This window comes from Bombus vosnesenskii, unplaced genomic scaffold, assembly GCF_011952255.1.
Source record: "Bombus vosnesenskii isolate JDL3184/JDL3185 unplaced genomic scaffold, Bvos_JDL3184-5_v1.1 scf7180000013351, whole genome shotgun sequence".
In the NCBI taxonomy this organism is placed as follows: domain Eukaryota; kingdom Metazoa; phylum Arthropoda; class Insecta; order Hymenoptera; family Apidae; genus Bombus; species Bombus vosnesenskii.
The window spans coordinates 1195278-1213091 of record NW_022882987.1 but is presented as its reverse complement, the minus strand read 5'-3'; the positions used below and the strand labels follow the sequence as shown (position 1 = coordinate 1213091).

At 37.6% G+C, this 17814-nt stretch overlaps 1 protein-coding gene across 3 annotated transcripts in view; it reads left to right on the top strand.

Annotated features, from left to right (window-relative positions):
• Positions 1-17814, top strand: part of LOC117236620 (pikachurin-like) — a 278236-nt gene that overhangs the window by 97240 nt on the left and 163182 nt on the right. The window lies entirely within an intron of this gene.

Genomic DNA, 17814 nt, shown 5'->3' with positions numbered 1-17814 from the left:
AGGACGAAAGTAAACGAGTCCGCTATTATCGAGGAATCGACCGAACGTCGCTATTGTTGATCGTCGTTAAGTATCAACTGTTGTCAACTGTTAATTGTTATTGGTTGTTATCGAGTTTAATAAACGTTATTGGTTAAACATAACCGAGTGCATTTCAGTACCTATTACACCATTCCACCTCAAATAGATATTTCTTCAGTCGTGGCAGCATATATCCCCTTGATGATAATTGGGTTGTCGTGTCGAGAAGTCGTTTATTTCGCGGGTCCACGAGCAACCCATAATGGCTCAAAAAATCTACGCCTATGATAGGCGTTTGAACGTCAGCAATCACGAAGTTCCATTTGAAGGCTCGTCTTTGGGACAGGTTAAGGCAAATCGCAATGGTACCATACGTTGCGATGCGCGTCCCGTTGGCCGCGAACAATTCGTACGCGTTTTTCTTGACGTTGCTATGTATTTTACTGCGGGGGTATACGCTGATGTCGGCGCCGGTGTCTACAAGGAAAGAGATCTTCGTTCCCTTGTTCGTAACGAAGATGCGGCGGGATCTCAGGCCGTCGTCGTCTGCCGCGTCTACGGACGGTTGGTCTTATTTCCCGACTTCTACGTGCATGGGAAACGACAGCTCCTCGCGCGTTCTCCGAACGTTGCATGGTAGAAACAAAGACCGTCTTGCCGCGGCAGATCTCGGGAGCGCGAACGTCGGTGGTATCGCGAACGCGAGCGTGATCGTGGTCGTGGTCGACGACGATTAGTGATGCTCAACGCGTCTATCTGTGCCTGCATCTGTGACATTCGGTCGCTCAACACGTTGATTGCGGCGGCCATCGGTTCGTATGTTCCAGCGTTTTGCGCTGGTAGGTCCATTACTGCTGTTATTCGGGCGGTGCGCTGATAATCTTCTTTGAATTCTTCAGCGATCAGATCCGCTTGTCGCAATAACCTTCCCGGGTCCGAGTCGACTGCGGCAAGGATACGCCTGATGCGGGCGGGTAATCGGTTCCTCCACAGCGTGAGGGTAAAATCATCGGGAGTGGAGGGGCTGGAGAGCTTTTTTAAATGTTGGTAAAACTGAGATGGCTTTCTATCTCCCATCTCTTCGCTTTCCACCAACTTCTTTATCCGGGTCGCGTCCGTATCGGATAATATGCGAATGAGCTCGTGTTTCAGTTTTTCGTAGCGTCCGGTCTCTAGGAGGTTCGTCACCAGGTCTTCGACGTCCTGAAGCTATTGATCATTGAAGCATTTTGCTAGCCTTACGTACTTTATGTTATCCTCCGTAATCCACGCTGCCTCGAATTGTCTCTGCAAAAGGGCGAACCAAGTCGCCGTGTTCGTGGGCAGCAGTGGAGACATGCTAACCACCTGGCTAGCTAAAGTTCCCTGAGTTTTATTTTCCATCGTCGCGGCGCACTCAAAATCGGTGGTTAAAAAAAGGCGATAGCACTATCACGGTCGCTATATCACTCTTTCACTATATATCACGTTAAATCATGTCTGTAGTCACCAGTTTGAGGTGCTTGTTCGTGATAGGTGCGAAAGGAATACTCAGATGTTAAACGAACGATAGTTTATTAAGAAACGATTTAACAGACAGAGTCAACAAATAACAATTAACAGATATAATCAAGAAATAATTGATAACGATTAACAACTAACAATTGACACCAAGAGTTCAATCGACGCGTTGGTATGCAATGTCACTGAGGACTTCTTTATTTCACGGCGCAAGACAGACTGACTGTCCTTTTGTTCCGGATCGAACGGATTCTTTCCTTCGTTGCCCATCGATATTCCCCACTAGCGTGCGTTCATTAGATCTGCCGCCGCGGCTGGCACGTGTATGCTCTTCCGAGAATTCGGCGGAAAGAGCGTGAAGATATCGATGGCACATTGGGCACGTTGCGTTTTGACGGCGTAGCGCTTTGTATCCAGAGCCGTTGGAAAGTTCCGTGGCCCGTGCCGCCACATATTTTATAGAATCGAAGGATTTAGAATGTCACCTTAAAATTTCTTTTTGTTCAAGAGTGTCTGGATATAGGAAATAATTTGAGATTCATCTTGAACAAGTAGTAGATTTAAGGAGAGATTTAGTACAGATATAACTAAATTCAGTATGTGTTTAGTGAATCGAAGAATTTAGGATGTCGACTGGAAATATCTTTTGGTCAAGAATATTTTGAAATACAAGAAATTCTGTGTCTTGAGCAAATAATAAATTTAAGGGAAGATTTATTTCAGGTATAGCTAAATTCAGTATGTGTTTAGTGAATCGAAGAATTTAGGATGTTAGCTTGAAATCATTTTTATTCACGAGTGTCTGGATGTATAGGAAATTCCGTGGCATCCATCGTCAATAAATAATTGAATTTGAGAGAGATTTAGCCAGGTATAAATAAAACCAATGTGTGTTTTATAGGATTTAAGAATTTAGAAAACCGTCAATTTAGGATACATTTTAGAAGTTAAAAATCGACAGAAATATAAGAAGTTTCACGGTATTAATTTCGAATGAGTAACAGAATTAGCCATTTTTATGGAATTCAACAATTTAGTAAAATGTTAGGTCAGCATACATTTTAATCAAGAGTTTACGGAAATATACGAATTTCTGTGGCATTCGTTTCGAATTCGGTTGGATAATAGAATTAACCAGAGATCTAATAATAGATATAACTGAATTGATATGTGTAACCACTTGTGCGTACTTCCACGTGTGTATCGAATCTCGTTTGCATCGAATCTGAAAGATGGTACAATATTGGATATTTCGTCTCATTCGCCTGTGTGTTCATGTTTTGGTAATGTCTACGTGTATGGGGTGAGACGATCAGGAGTTGGGTATCGAAGGTAGGGAATTATTAAACGAGATGAATTTCGAAGAGGGGAATTATTAAACGAGAGGGTGAATTTCGGTATTTCGGTGAATCCTGTTAATAGGCTACAGTGTACGGTCGCTTATTAGAGTTTCTCTTTGATCTTCCTCTTATTTTTGGACGAGGGTTGTATTTACGAATGTTAGTTTTGTGTCTGGACAGACAAGGGGTGAGTTAGACGCTTGAGGGTGTTTGCTTTCCATTTGATTACCCGAGGGTGTTGAAAGTCTCTGAATCTCGAATTTTAATTCTGTAGGGTTGGATTCTATTTTATTATTAATTCTTCCTTTCCTTAATTTATATTACGTCGTATGACAAGTTAAGAATTATGGCCAAGATTTTACGAATTTAAGTTAATCGTATTATTTGATTCCTAAAAATATCTTCCTTTTAGTGTCACAACGTTAATTTGGTTATAAGTTTGTTATCTATTGAGACGTAGTTTCATAACTTTAAGAACAATGACTTTTTCATTATAATATAGGTGAAACAGTATTTGATATTGAGATATTATGTGAGAATGTGAAATCAGTAGTGGACCAAGTACTTCCTATGAGATCTTATTTCGATTATATACAATTATATTTAATGCGAAGTCAGCTTATTTAATTTGCGAATATTTAGAATTTTTACACAGTTTAATTTTATTTCTAACTCTTTCGTAACATGGTGCTAATAGCGTTTATAGTTTATAGATCTAACTCTTTGTCTTTCCATGTTACAACAACACCGTAGTTAGCTTCATCAGGTGTCTGATAACGCTCTGATACTTAACCCCTGATGAAATTACTTGCAATGCTGATGAAACGCCAGAACACCCTTGTAAGAAGCTTACGTCAGGGAGCTTCTAACAGTTATGAATATAACCATCGATAGAAGAATTCGCTATAGAAGCTTCAAGATTTACGGGAATTTATTATGCTTCGTTTAATAATTAATATTTATATACAGGCATTAAAATTTTTTTTAATTTTTCCTAATTCTTCTTCCATTTTCTGCTCAAACTTCCTACTCCCAATCGTAATATGTATTATGCGAGAATTCTGAAATATCGTAATGGCTATTTATCAACTTTTTAGGACCAACAAGAGGGTGTAGTTACATATTAGAGTTGAAAATTTGTCTTCGAAATTCTTTTTGTCCACACTAAAATTATTTATGATAAAACACAAAGATTTGTAAAATTTGTAAAATGCAAAGACTTATTATTAAATTGTAATATATGATTAATTACTCATTTAATCTGAAGCTATGCTCCTTGCTATGAAGATATCGTGGATAAACTGATATACTTGCTAGACGACATATATCTTGCTTCAATAACAACCTTAATTAGTGCATTAACAGGTGGGATTACGTTTTGCATCTTTGGATAACTATACTCCATGTGAATTAAGGCTCTTATTCATTCAGATTTCTCCTCGTTCGCTAAAACACTTAAAGGCGTAATCTGCCACATTTAACCAATTCTACGGCCCAACTATGATGAAATGCAGCTCTTGCTTAATTTCCTATGTCAATTTAATTTAATTAATACTAGTCCGCATAATTACTGCTACTATTTTTTTAATGTTTAAGAGAATGACAAAAGTACTGATCTGATCCAAAAATCAAACGAAAAGGTAGCTTTGACGTGAAACTAATTGGCAATATACCAAATCAAACAATTTCTCTTCGCCTCTTTCACCTGTGATGTTCGATTGTATTGTTCAAGTCATTTATCTCACACATACACGTATGCGCGCGCGCGCGCACGCACACACACATTCATGTACACATATATTCACAGCCATCCTATATTCGCTTTTATCAAATCCTACCATCCGCAATTTCTTTCTATTTCAATATCAAAAAGAAATCTAAGAAAAACATACTCAATCGTCCTATCTTCCCAAACGCATTTTCGCAGTGATTGCCTTTTCCATAAATTGGCCGGTGAACTACGACCTGGCTATATTTATCTGCTACTTATAAAGCGAACAAGTAACCGCGTGAATTTTAATTAAATCGGCTCGTTATTAATTTAACAGAAGCGAATTTCGATAGAGCGGCAAGTCGTTCATAAAATATCAATCATCACGGCTTAAACGTCATGCAATGGCGGTTTGTTTTTCGTTTTTTTTCTTTTTTTCCGATCTTGATTCCTTTCTCAGGGACAGAGGGCAGTCCAGCTTTTTAATCACACGGTCAGATTCGGTTTAACGAGCCGAACGATGTTTCGAATATTTTTGTAATTTCATGGGGATCGACCTCGGCAGTCATGAAAATCGTGGCAGTCCTCGTTAAAGCTCGTGATATTATTTATTAGTGATCGATACTTGCCGGGTGTGAGGCAACGATACTTGCGTTCGTCCACTCCACCATTCCGACAGTTGCTTCACGGCGAATGAATGCGCTACTTCCAGAAACTGAAGCCAGAACAACTAACCGTGGGTAATCACGCACCGTTTGCCCAGAAAATCAAGGGTAGAGTAGGATCACGAGCCGACTGGATCGCGATAAAACTTCGCCTCCACTTTGCCGGGCCTCATCTGAAACACCGTTACCGATGGAATTCCTGCGAACGAGGGTTACCGTTTGGTTACCAACTTTCGTCTAACTTCCTGCTGCAATTCAGCAGTTCCGCCGAGAATGTATTACGTGGTTCAATTAGCCGATAGTGTATAGTATCGTTTGAAAAAGATTGTTGCACTACTTTTTCTACCATCCTAGTAGTTTTTATCCTGCTAAAAGCATGAAAATCGTTGGATCGTTCCAATTCCGGTGTCAACGAAAATACTTATGTTATTTGTATACTTATTTATTCTACTTAACTAAAACCAAGCTGGATTTCAAACAATGTTCGTCGAGTCGTTTTCGTGCACAAAATATATTGGGATTCCATCGTGGACGTGCTTCGTTTGTAATTCATTTGCATGCCAGCTAAAGAGCGAGCGTATCTCCTCGCTCGTCTGATCTGATTTTGTTCCAAGTCGAAACGGGTCAAGTGAACCATTCACCGAAGGAATTCGAACGCATTCGTATTCCTATTAACTGCGATTGTTCCAGACTGTTTTTGATCGTCCCTCCATGCGAGCGGTTTATTTAACGCCCGGATTTACTTTGAAAATTACCTTCTCGACGAAAATAGAGCTACGTAGTTTCACATTGGAAAGGAAAAAAAAAAGGAAGAGGTCGGTAAGAAAATTTGCAGTGAAAGAAGGATGATGTGGTGCAGGATTTCGTTGCGAGGAAATACGATAATTCCGCGTTGAAAGGAAGGATGGGTATTAATGGGATAAAGAAGTGGAACGTCTTGTCGAGAGTGATTAACGGACGGATTTTGAAACTTGATGACGACGGTGATGTTTTATAAGTTGTAGAAATACGATTCTTTGATGTTAATAATAGCGAGGAGAAGAACGTAAAGTCGATTATCCGTGGCATTGTAAATAGCAAGGAACATATTTGCAAAATCGTGTAATTCAATATTCACATTTTTTAAAATTTTATTTCAAATGTTTACAATTTTATACGAATCCCTTAAAGGTCACAGTATATACATTTAATGCGCTTTAAGTTTTTACTTTAATAAATGCTAGATTCTAACTAAACTAAATTATATATAAACAGAACTAAATTATCTTTATTTCAACTCTTGACAAAAGAATTGATATATTCCCTGTTACATAGCTTATCTATTATTATTCGTATTTATTGTAGAAAAACTTTGGTATAATGAAAAAGTCTTTCTTTAGATTTAATTGTGAAGTGGATAAGTATAAAGATGTAGAGGAACTCTGTTTATAAGCTCCACTTATTGGGATGAAATTTTTATTGGTCCGATTAAACAGATCCTCTTAGCTAAAAGCTCGTATTATATGAACAAAAAATCATAGGCAGAAGAGAGAACCGGTGAACTTTTGATGTTTGTGTAAATTCCACGAAAAAGTTCAAAGAAATGAAATTCTACTAAATGTATTTTTTATTTTAACATACATATTCTTATTCGTAAGTAGACAAGTGTAAAAAAACAATTCATTGCTAATGTAAAAAAATGTAATTGCGTTATTTATTGTTTATTATTGACGAGATCTTTACATTACGAGATCTTTTTATAATTTTATCTTACTCTTTAGATGTATTCTGATACTTACAAATGGGGATGTATTAGGTTGTCCCAAAAGTTTCTTTCGTTTTACAAGGAAATAATAGACGTACGATGTTTTTTGTTTTATATTAGTTTATTGAATTATGCACGAACATACCTAATTCAATACAATAATATAAAACAAAAATTGTTGTTCATCTATTATCACTTTATGAAACGAAAGAAACTTTTCAACCCAAATATTTTGGGTCAACCCAATATTTTCTAGCTAAGCAGCAAGTCGTTTATCCAATTAAGAGTCTGGTTGCATAATGGTTAGTTAGGATTCTACATTATTTACAATAATTACGATTACATCGGTAATTTGAATTCATTTTAGCAAGTTCTTTCTGACAGTAATTTAAGGAGCTCGTTGAAGATCCTCTTCTTTTCTGCTCAGACACCAACGATTTACAACATCCGCAGGCGCGATAACGCGAAATTACATCTTGTGTACGGTTGACGCATGGCGTGCGTCTATTTTCTCGGTGCGCTGGGCTTAATTGTAAATTTGCCTTTGGAGCGACGCGCTAAATCTAGCAGATAAGTGCGCCTATCTACCGCGACACGTCGTTTACCCCCTTTGAAATACAACTGTTCGAGGAAAATTTAGTTCAACGCCCGTTTCGCAACCGTCCGTTTCATAAACGTTTCAATTAAAAGTAAAGCATCGAGGCAGCGCATGCGGGTCACGATAATTTAATGCGACGATGAAAGTCCGCGGCGAGTGTGTGACTGTGGATTTTCAAATGAAACGTGCCTGTTATCGCACAATTGGTTTCTTCTTTTGTTTCCTTTTCCCTTTTTCTTCTTTTTTTGCTACTCCGATGTAGAATATCTACATTATATTTATAGAATCATTAAAGCGAACAAACGTTCGAAAGATATACATTCAAGTTTATAAATTAAACATACAAGATTTAATGAGTTAATCTTTGACGCATTCAAGGCTAAATTCTTAATATAAAATAATCCCTGGAAGCTGGAATCTTTTTTTATTTATATCGAAGGACAAAGTAAATGATACAGCTGGAGCGTCATTAGCTGTTTTATTGTATTTATCTCTGTCTATTCCTTTACGAATCTGTTTTGCTTATTCTAATTCACTAATCCAGTATGGATCTCGCTAATTATTCTAACGATGGAAGTTTCGTGTGTATGTTTATTACGAGTGACAGAATTTCAAACGTTGGAGACGCGAAAGAGGAGTGTTTGCACTGAGTGCTTGAGATTAGGGGCGAAAAGGAGTGGATGGCCACCTAAGGTTAGGGGTGAACGTGACCCAATATTCCCTGAGATTGTCTACCACGTTTGCCTGGATTAAACAGGAGAGATAGAGAAATCGAGACCAAGGTGAAGTGCACGGTCGTAAGGATATCGTCCATATTATATATCGTGCAGAAGTTTTAAATCAATTCTTTTAACGGTAAATAAATATACTTTGACGAATTTCTAAGTGTTTTCTTCGTGATGTTGTTCGTTTATGGTTTTGAAGCTCAATTTTGAAAATAAAACGTTGTTATATGGAAACTTCAACTGCTTCTTATTTTAATCAGAAATTTTGTTATTAAAACAAATTATAATTATCGATAGGATTTATCTTGAGACAATACGTTTATAATACGGCGAGGTAATATTATATTTCCGAACTACTACACAGAATTTGGCACAGAATAACTGTTATAACGTAAGAAACTTCCGGTTGTTCCTCCTGAAATTCAATTCGCAAATTGCTATCGCTAGTTTTACTGCTTGCATGATCCGCCCATAATCTAAAAGTGTGATGAAAAACGTCACTCAACGTGCACGTTGACGCACTTTCGCGAAAGTTTGCGAGCGTGTTATGCGCGGATCAGCCTCGAAGGATTAAACCTGCCGGCGTGCTGAAGAAAGATGTCAGAGATGGAAGGAGAGGGTGGAACACTTGCAACGAACGCAACGCGCTCATTGCCTCTTGTTCGAAGTACTATATCGTGGAATTACGTCGTTGGCTTAGTATAATAATAAATTTGATTCACGACGCGCTAACGCCACTACTTCTGTCAAATTACCAGATTTGGTTTATATTCGCGCAATATAATTCGCGAAGCATATTTACCATATATATATAATCATTTGGTCTTATTTATTGAATAGACTCTTATACAACGGCTGCAGAACTTCATTAAATTTCGTATTAATTACTTTCATATGAAGGCACAGGTGAAAACCATGGTAAGTCTCTCCTCTCAGTCTCTCGTAGACGAGCAATTTTAAAATTCAAAGTAGATACATGTCTTTGTTGTCCTTTTAATATTAAAAGAATATTAATGACTAATTATGCAGACTACGTTATTAATTTTTTTACAGAACATCATAAGTTTTTTCAATAGGTATATATTCTCAGATCATTCGAACTTTTCAACTATTTTATATCAATGTACTTCGTGGTTAAAGTACTATACTATGAAAGCTTAATAGAAAAATACTTCGTTGAAAAATAAGGATACGTTACGACGATGCTTTTCGCGGGTACTGTATCTGCGATTTAAGCGACGAAAAAGCGCTCGTGTTTCATTCACGGGGGAAGATAATGCAGCGCGCGAGGTTCACTTGAAAATCATACAATAAAGCGGAGTATAATGGGGAGAGAATGGCAGTGGCTGACGGTGGTCGAAAGGAAATTTAAGATTACTTTCTATGGATTACGATTAATGTTGAAAAGACAGTTACGAAGTGGACGTGGAACAATGAAGATCGAGAGACGAAGAGAAAAAGGAAGGAAAAACAGTGAAACGGATTCCAGAGGGGAAAAAGACGAGATTCTCGTTGAAACGCGCAGAAATGAAAGGTCGAAGAAATGAAAACGAACGAGATGAAAGTGGACGCGGAAGACATTCTGTCGCAGAATTCCATCTTTCGCCTCTCCTGGAAAACTGTTAAAATTCATGCAAATTTCACGAGCCGGCTAAATGCACCCGCCAGATTAGCAGTACGCTCGAATAAGCGTCAGCTTATATGCTGAACTGGGCGTTCTTCAGTACCTCGAAGATTATTGTCGAAACTCTCTCGCTCCGCCACTTTGGGATCAGAAACTTTTAAACTTCCTACATTAGGATTTGCCTATGAGTAACGCGACCAGACTTTCTCCTTACGTACGTCTGACCATGGACGAAAATTTCTGCTTGCAATATTCCTCGGAAAATCGATAACGATAACTAATAATCACTTGTGAGAGTATTGGATTCGCGATAGTAGGTGTTCTGTTAGTTCTATGAGATTATTTGTGCTTCAAATAGTGATTATGATGTTTGGAATTTTTTAATTGTTGTAACGAAGACAATGAAGACAAATGATAAAAGATAACAGGTAACATAACATAAGCTTGATACACGAGGTCATTAAATGCTAAATCGATGATGTAGCCTCTTCAAAGTGAAATATGATGTAGTTTATTTAAAGGTCGGGGGGTTAATTCACTTTGTTGGATTCGAAATTGTTTAAAAAATACGATCCTTTAAATTTTTCAATCTTTACCCACCGGTTTTCAGTCTAATTTTTACTGTTATCACGGAATTTTGTCAAGATATTGATAATTAAAGAGTGTTTGTATCAAACACTGTAATTAGCAGAAAATGAGTTTTTCAGGAAGAAAAAAGAACTTATGTACCAATGTAGTTCAAATCCATGAAAAAGAAAAGTATATCTATACAGAACCCTGTATGTGTCACTTTTCAGCTGTAAAGACAATGTTGCACTGATTTAGATGGATGACATAGGCAAAAACCAAGAAACGATTAACTAATGTTTATTAGCACTTACACTTTTCTTATGTCGCCATCTTTTAGCATTATTAATAACTATTCAGAAAGGGAAATTGTACTTAAATTCTATACCGCGATGTTGTTATTTATATGTAGACATTTTCCAATAGAAAATCGAAATTTTTCAATTTTGGCATTTACATTGTTTCCTATAAGCGCGCTTCAATTGCACTTAGCTCATAAAAACTGAAACATTTCTCTAAACGTTCCGAAAGAGTCTTATGCTCTCACAATTGGTTGGTATTCTAGTTTGGTTCGTAAATGAATGTCTGAGAAAACACTTGAATTGGAATGGAAGTGATGTGTGTGTGCGTGACGAAAGAAGGTCAAGGGGATCATTAAAGTGTCACACGCAAAAATCATTGGTTGCGGGGTCAAGGTGCTATGCACACTTCGAACTTCAAGTTCGCACTTAGAACTTCGAGGAAAGTTCAAAAATTAAATTTCCACCTAGCATTTCGACGATCGAATTTCAACTTCTAACTTATAGCAACTTATTCCGAAGTGAAGTTTCACTTACTTTGGTTATTTCCTTTATTGTTCCGATCATTAGGGCTATAAAAATGGATCCAATTTTTGTCGAGCTCGTTTAGCAAAAGTTCCGAGTCCGTTTCCAATAAAACCTATTCCCATACAACTTGTATACATTGTATCGCGTTAGTTTTAACTCGAACGGAGCTCTTCCTATAGTTTCACGATCTCGAGAAGTACCGTGGGACATTCGTGGCTCTTCACCCTCCTTGAACTTGCTCTTATACCGGTGAACATCCGGAGGACCGAACTATAGTCGACGTTGGCGGCAATTCGCGACAAAGAGAATTATCCTTAATTCCGCGCAGTCGATAACACCGTTTTGCGAGAAGTTCTCGAACTCCTGTCGAACTTTGTTCCGTGCAAGTTGCCCACCTTTCTACACTCAACCTGTTTCTATCCTTTGTCTCCACGCGACATTGTTGTCCACCGACAATATCTACACGAATTTTCCATCTAAACGGATTAACACGTTCACCGCGTACGGCGCGCATTCGAGTCGACGCATATACATGCCGAAGATAACCAGTCGCCGAACGTAGCCGCGATCACGGGATGAACGTTTTTACCTAATAGAGATACAGAGTAATTGTATACTTCTCCTTAAAAAGAAATAGTTGTAGCGACACTCGACAGTAAGCATTCCAACGGTTTCTGCCCCGTGGCTCGCCACACGCAGACCCTATTCTTCGGATAAGATGATTACTAGATGTCGACGCATCTCCACAGTACATGTTCAGCTAACCTGAGGACCTGTTAAACAAATCTTAAGATTTAGTTAACTAAAGTCCTTCAAACAGACAAACAGTCTTTGTCCCAACTACGGGAAAAAATAGGGGAAATCTATTTTTCTCACGAACAACGCTTCCAGCTAGCAACTTTCTCCCTCAAGGGCGGCTAGCATCCTTCTCTAACCACCAACTTGGAAGTTGACCAATTAACAACAACGTCAATTTCCCTCACTTTCCGAACGAAGGCATCTCTCTACGAATCCGATGATCTCGTGTCCTTAGACACACCCCATCATAGTTTTCCTCTACAGCATCATCGCGACGGAAAGTCATTCTCTCGTGAGGTCTCATTAGCGAGTTACATAGCGTCTTTACGCTCGGTGAATATTTTACGTTTTAACAAAGACCTAGTTTAGTAATACTTGCATCGTAGACAAGTAAATCGAGTTCAACTTAGACTTTGGAGGAAAGTACATTTGTTATCCCGTTGACCGTGGATTCGTTTTCGACCCTAAGACCATTGTCATTAATGTCTAATCACCGCGGTTACTTGTCAATTCTGCAGTATCCACACTTGTACTAATAATCATATTTGTACTAGTAAATATTTTCTCTATTGCATAACAACAATATCTAAACCAAATGAAGATTCGTTACACGCCCCTGACCGTAATCATAATGTGAACCCGACATATATATCTACGAGTTATAGTTCATATACAGTATCATAAATGTGGCGCGTAAATTAAGAATCCCGAAATTCGGAAATAGTATTTCATAATAATTGGTACATACTAAACGCGTATTTAAAGTTTTACGATATAACGACAGGTATTGTGCAATGACTTTTTGTTTTTTTTATTAGCATATAGCATCGTAGGAGATGAAAATCGGATCTGTAGTGAACGTGTTAATTCCGTCCAGATCATTCGCGTCATTCACTGAAATCTTCGTTCGTTTCTTTGTAAGAAAATCGAACGAATTCAGAATCGAACGTTCGCGTAAATAGGACGAGCAGATTGAAATGAGACGCTTGTTAGTCTGACTCCTTACACGAGACGAACTTTCGAGCAACTAATTCCATCGCGCGCTTCGTTAAAATTTTTCCAGCCGGTTCCACGACGTAAAATTGATCCAAAAGGGGAATATTTAAAGAGATACTCATCGTTCTGACATTCATTGTAAGTATGCACGATTGTATAAGTGTATTATTGCGCGTGCACATTTATGAATACAGACCTGATGATATCAATAATCTACAGCACTGAATAAGTTGAAAAAGCGAATAGTGTTACGTGCGACGTCCGTCATTGTCTGACCGTCAAGGCTCAAGCACCATTAGACAGACCCTAAATAAACCTAAGGCCCCACCATAAACCGAATCTTATTAGCTTGCAGGAACCTTTAATCCTGCAAGTATTTTCGGTTTATAGCTGGTACTTAAAACAGTCCTTAGGTCTATTGCACGTTCTTATAAATTACGGAGAAACAGGTAGTTACCTAATGGGAAAAACGAATAATTGTCTAACGGAAAAGCTGATTTTTCCCATAAACAATGTCGCCCATGAGCCACGTTGGTAGGAGCCTTCTTCTTCTATCTTCATTCCTAACGTTGGTCATAACCAATCGGCATCGCGGATAGTTACCCTCACTTTCCTGATGAAAAGTGTGAGCAACGAATCCACCTTCTTCGTTCAAAGGGCACACCCTTACCGAGCTTTCCTCTGTAATCACATAAGAACGAACTTCACTTCTTCTACGATATCAGGAGGGTCAATTCAACTTCTTCTACTTGCGCTCTAAGACTTGTTCCACAGTAACATTCAAGTAACAGTTAAAGCTCATCAGTGAGTCTATCAACTCGAGTCAGAGGACAGTGCGAGGAACAGCAGGAGTCAGAACTCAGTCAGAATCTATAAGTCGAAGACAGTCATCCGACAGAAGATACATCATCACCATCGTCAACACGAAAGGAGTCTCAGGTCGTACTCGTTCGTAGTTGTCACTGCACATACGCAATCTTGTATTACATTGAAGTTGTTGGATCATTCAAATATATAATAACCTGTTAATAGCAGCGTTATATTCAATCAACCACCCTTATTATCCCAAAGAAATAAGGAATCGAACGATTCGTGGCGTCGATTAGTCAAATCGTAACGAAAATTTACGGCTTCCGTTGGCGGCGCGCTTCTTCGAGATCACGTCTCCTCGCGAATGTTCTAAAGTTCAAATAGTGAATATAATATTCACAAATTTTATATTGCGTTTAAATTTTCTTCCATATGATGATATTTAAGATATAAAATTTGAATCTTTGTCGTTGAATGTTTATGCTTTTATAAGAGATTTAGAGATACAAAAATGTGCAGAATGCACGCGCTACTAAAAATTATATAAGATATCCAAAGTATAGTATAAGTTATAATATTTACAGGATGAAACAAACCTCTGCTTAGATTCTTCTGTTTCTTTAATTGTACTCATTAAAGCATGTACTTGCGTAAACATCCATAGTCTAATGATCGTAAAAAAATAATTCACTGGTGCCAATTATACAATGCAAAGTTGCGAGCGCGAAATTATTACGAAGAACCCTTCATTACAGCAATAAAGGGTAGTACACGTGCAGTCATCGAACGCACTGGTGAAATCGATTCTCGTTCACCAGCAAATAGATTAAAAGCACGCGACGATAAAAGTTTCACACTCGATTCGTCGACGTATCTTTGATTTTCTTTTTTGATGATTTTCTCTTTTTAGTCCTTTTATCCTTCTTTCTCCTTTTTATTCGTCAAATGGTCATCGAGCAAACCGAGAGACAATAATAGAACAAATAAATTCGTTCCTATCGGAATAAACGCGGCCGTTGCAAATTGAAAAATGACAATTTGTTTTAATTAACGTGTCGATGCGTTCTCATTAATTCAACGGGCACTACGCCGCTGCTCCGCCCGTGATTTTCGCTTTATTTATTGAAATTAAAACCGTGGCTTTCATTAAATATCGAGAAATCACGGTCCGTCATTTTCTAGCTGGCTGCGAATGCACCCTGGAATTCATTTCATCCACGCTATGGAGCGAATCAAGATCGAATTCGAGATGGTTTCAGTCGTTTGATGGGAACGGTTTGCCATTGGTATTTGGCTGTTTTGAATTGGTAAACTAATCGTGAAACACTTGTGGACGTGGATCTTCAAATTGCATTAGTAGGTACGCTTCCGCCCGGGATTAATAAATCAACCGACACTTATTTATTTTTTGAACAAAATGGTTTTTTAGAATGTGAATACGACTTTCTAGATTAATTTCGTTCGTCTATAAGTAAAACTCCATTTATATAAATTCTATTTACTCAAGCATCCGATTAAATGAATTCTTCCATGTTGAAGCCGATCTTTTAAACGTGAACTACTAAATCAATCACGAATCAGTGCACTCCTATTATATGAACTCGAATACATACGAATTATTTGTTGCCCAAAAAGCTCATATAAGTTTTGGATTTGTGGGGTTTTATTATATCGAGTGGAATTGCAATACGCAAGACTTTATACTATAAAATAACCTATATTATGTTATAAAGTATTATCTACGTGGATTAATAAAGTATCAATTAGCATTTACTTTAAATGTTGAAATTACATATTGCGAAAGATACGCGTATACGTTTTAGCAATTATTTTGTCCAAAGGCAAGTGTCAGATAACGTATGGACGGGAATGTAATTCAAGTTGCAATTTCCAAGGACTGGATCAGTGATTTTCAACTGTTCTCGACTCGTCGCACACATATATTAATCACTAAAATTCTACGGCTCACGGAAAAGGAAAAGGAAAAGGAAAAGAGGTCAGTGCCTCTGATTGAAAGATCAAGTACTGCACGTTTTAAAAATTCCTGCGGCATACGGATGGAATGTTACAAGTCTGGATTTATGGTTTTGAGAGATCTCAGGCAGAGGAAATTGGCTTCTAGATATACTTGGAATTTTTATTTTTACTTTTATGACTTTTTCGTATAATCGCTCTCATAAATATTGGAACACCTACGAAAACCAAAATAAACGAAAGAACTTATTCAGAACTTATTGAAAACTCTGAAATTATTATTTCGTTTGGAACTTTGAAGTATGAGGAATCTAAACACGGTGTCACAAAATATAGGATTGACTTGGATGGAACGACGAGAAGTTTTTTAGAAACACATTGACATTTGTATTTTCATAGGTTCTATTTTGTAATACTTCTTTTACATTATTCATTTGGGTTATTTATCTGGAACTTCAAATATACTGGTGTATCTTGCTATCTAATATAAAAATCCAAAACCTAAAAATCGTTTCAGGTTAATCAATACACAACCTATCTTTTTTAAGTGTTGAAAGAAGTGGGTCGAATCTAGATTTAGTTTCGGATCGATATCTGCTTTTTATTATTCATAATATCATAGTCGAGAGTATTTTAATATTTTCACGAATATATATTCAATGAAATTATAATTATTAACTGAATACTGATGCGGCAAAATGAAAATTCTTGAATAGTTTCTTTTTGAAACAGAAAGAAAGAAAATTTAAACTCCGTCCAAAAAAGAAAAACACTAACATATCACCGCAATTGAGAACAATTTACATGATGTTCATACACTTTCAATAACCCGACAAAAACCTGTTCTGACGAAAAATTGTCAACAAATTCTTATTTAATAAAAAATCAGAGTCATTCTTGTTTTGTTAAAATAGCACCATACAATTCTTCCTATACGATATCGCAGATAACGTCGAGAGAAATTCATCAGCAAAATCGGATTAATTTTCCTTACTTTTTAATAAATAGTCCATACCATTTTCTTTTGTTTTAAACCACACTTTTACATTTTGCTTCTTTAAAATAGCTCGATACGATTCTTTCTGTCAAGTACTGTACGCAATGTCAAGACAAATATCAGATTAGATTTTCTTATTTTCTAATAACTCGCGCCACTAATACGATTCTCTTAAAATCTATCGTGAATTTGTATGTACAACCAAGAGAAAGTTTCAATTGTTTCAAGATACAGTTGAAATTAATGTACTGTTTCTTCAATTCTCTAGATTCCTTTCCTATCCTATTCTACTATACTATATCAAACCACTCGACTCGGTTCGATCGCGAGCCAATCGACGATAGTCCGCGATTTCGACGCAGTCGAGAGTGGCCCTTAGATTGCTTCTTTTCGAGATGTTGAAGCAGGACGATTGTAGCAATTAGTGCTTAATTGCCGCTGCTTCGAGGCCACTGAAAACGGTGGCCAGGATAGTCCTTGAACCATTTCCTTGCTCTTCAAACAAGGCAGCTGGTTTTCCTTCGATTTATCATGCACAATATAGACGGCTATACGATCTTGTCCGAAGGAACGGAACAGGGGAAGACACGACGTTAATCCGACCACTGAAAATTTAATAAGCCCTGTGTCGTCGGTTGCAACGTTCGGTTTCAGTGAAATAATTTTGCGGTGAAGATGGCGACTCGTCGTTTTAATTCCTGTTCTCGAGGACGGCCGGCCGAGGACATTCTGAATTTAAGCTACGGTTTAATCATTGCTTCGAGACAAGGGGCTGATTGAATATCGAATTAACGTGTCCCGTGATAATTTCGAGGGCGAGGAACTTTCCAGATATTTTTAATTAGATTAGCTTTCGTTGGCTTCCGAAAATGATTTTCCCCCTATTTAGAATTTCAATTGAATCTTTCAACTAATTT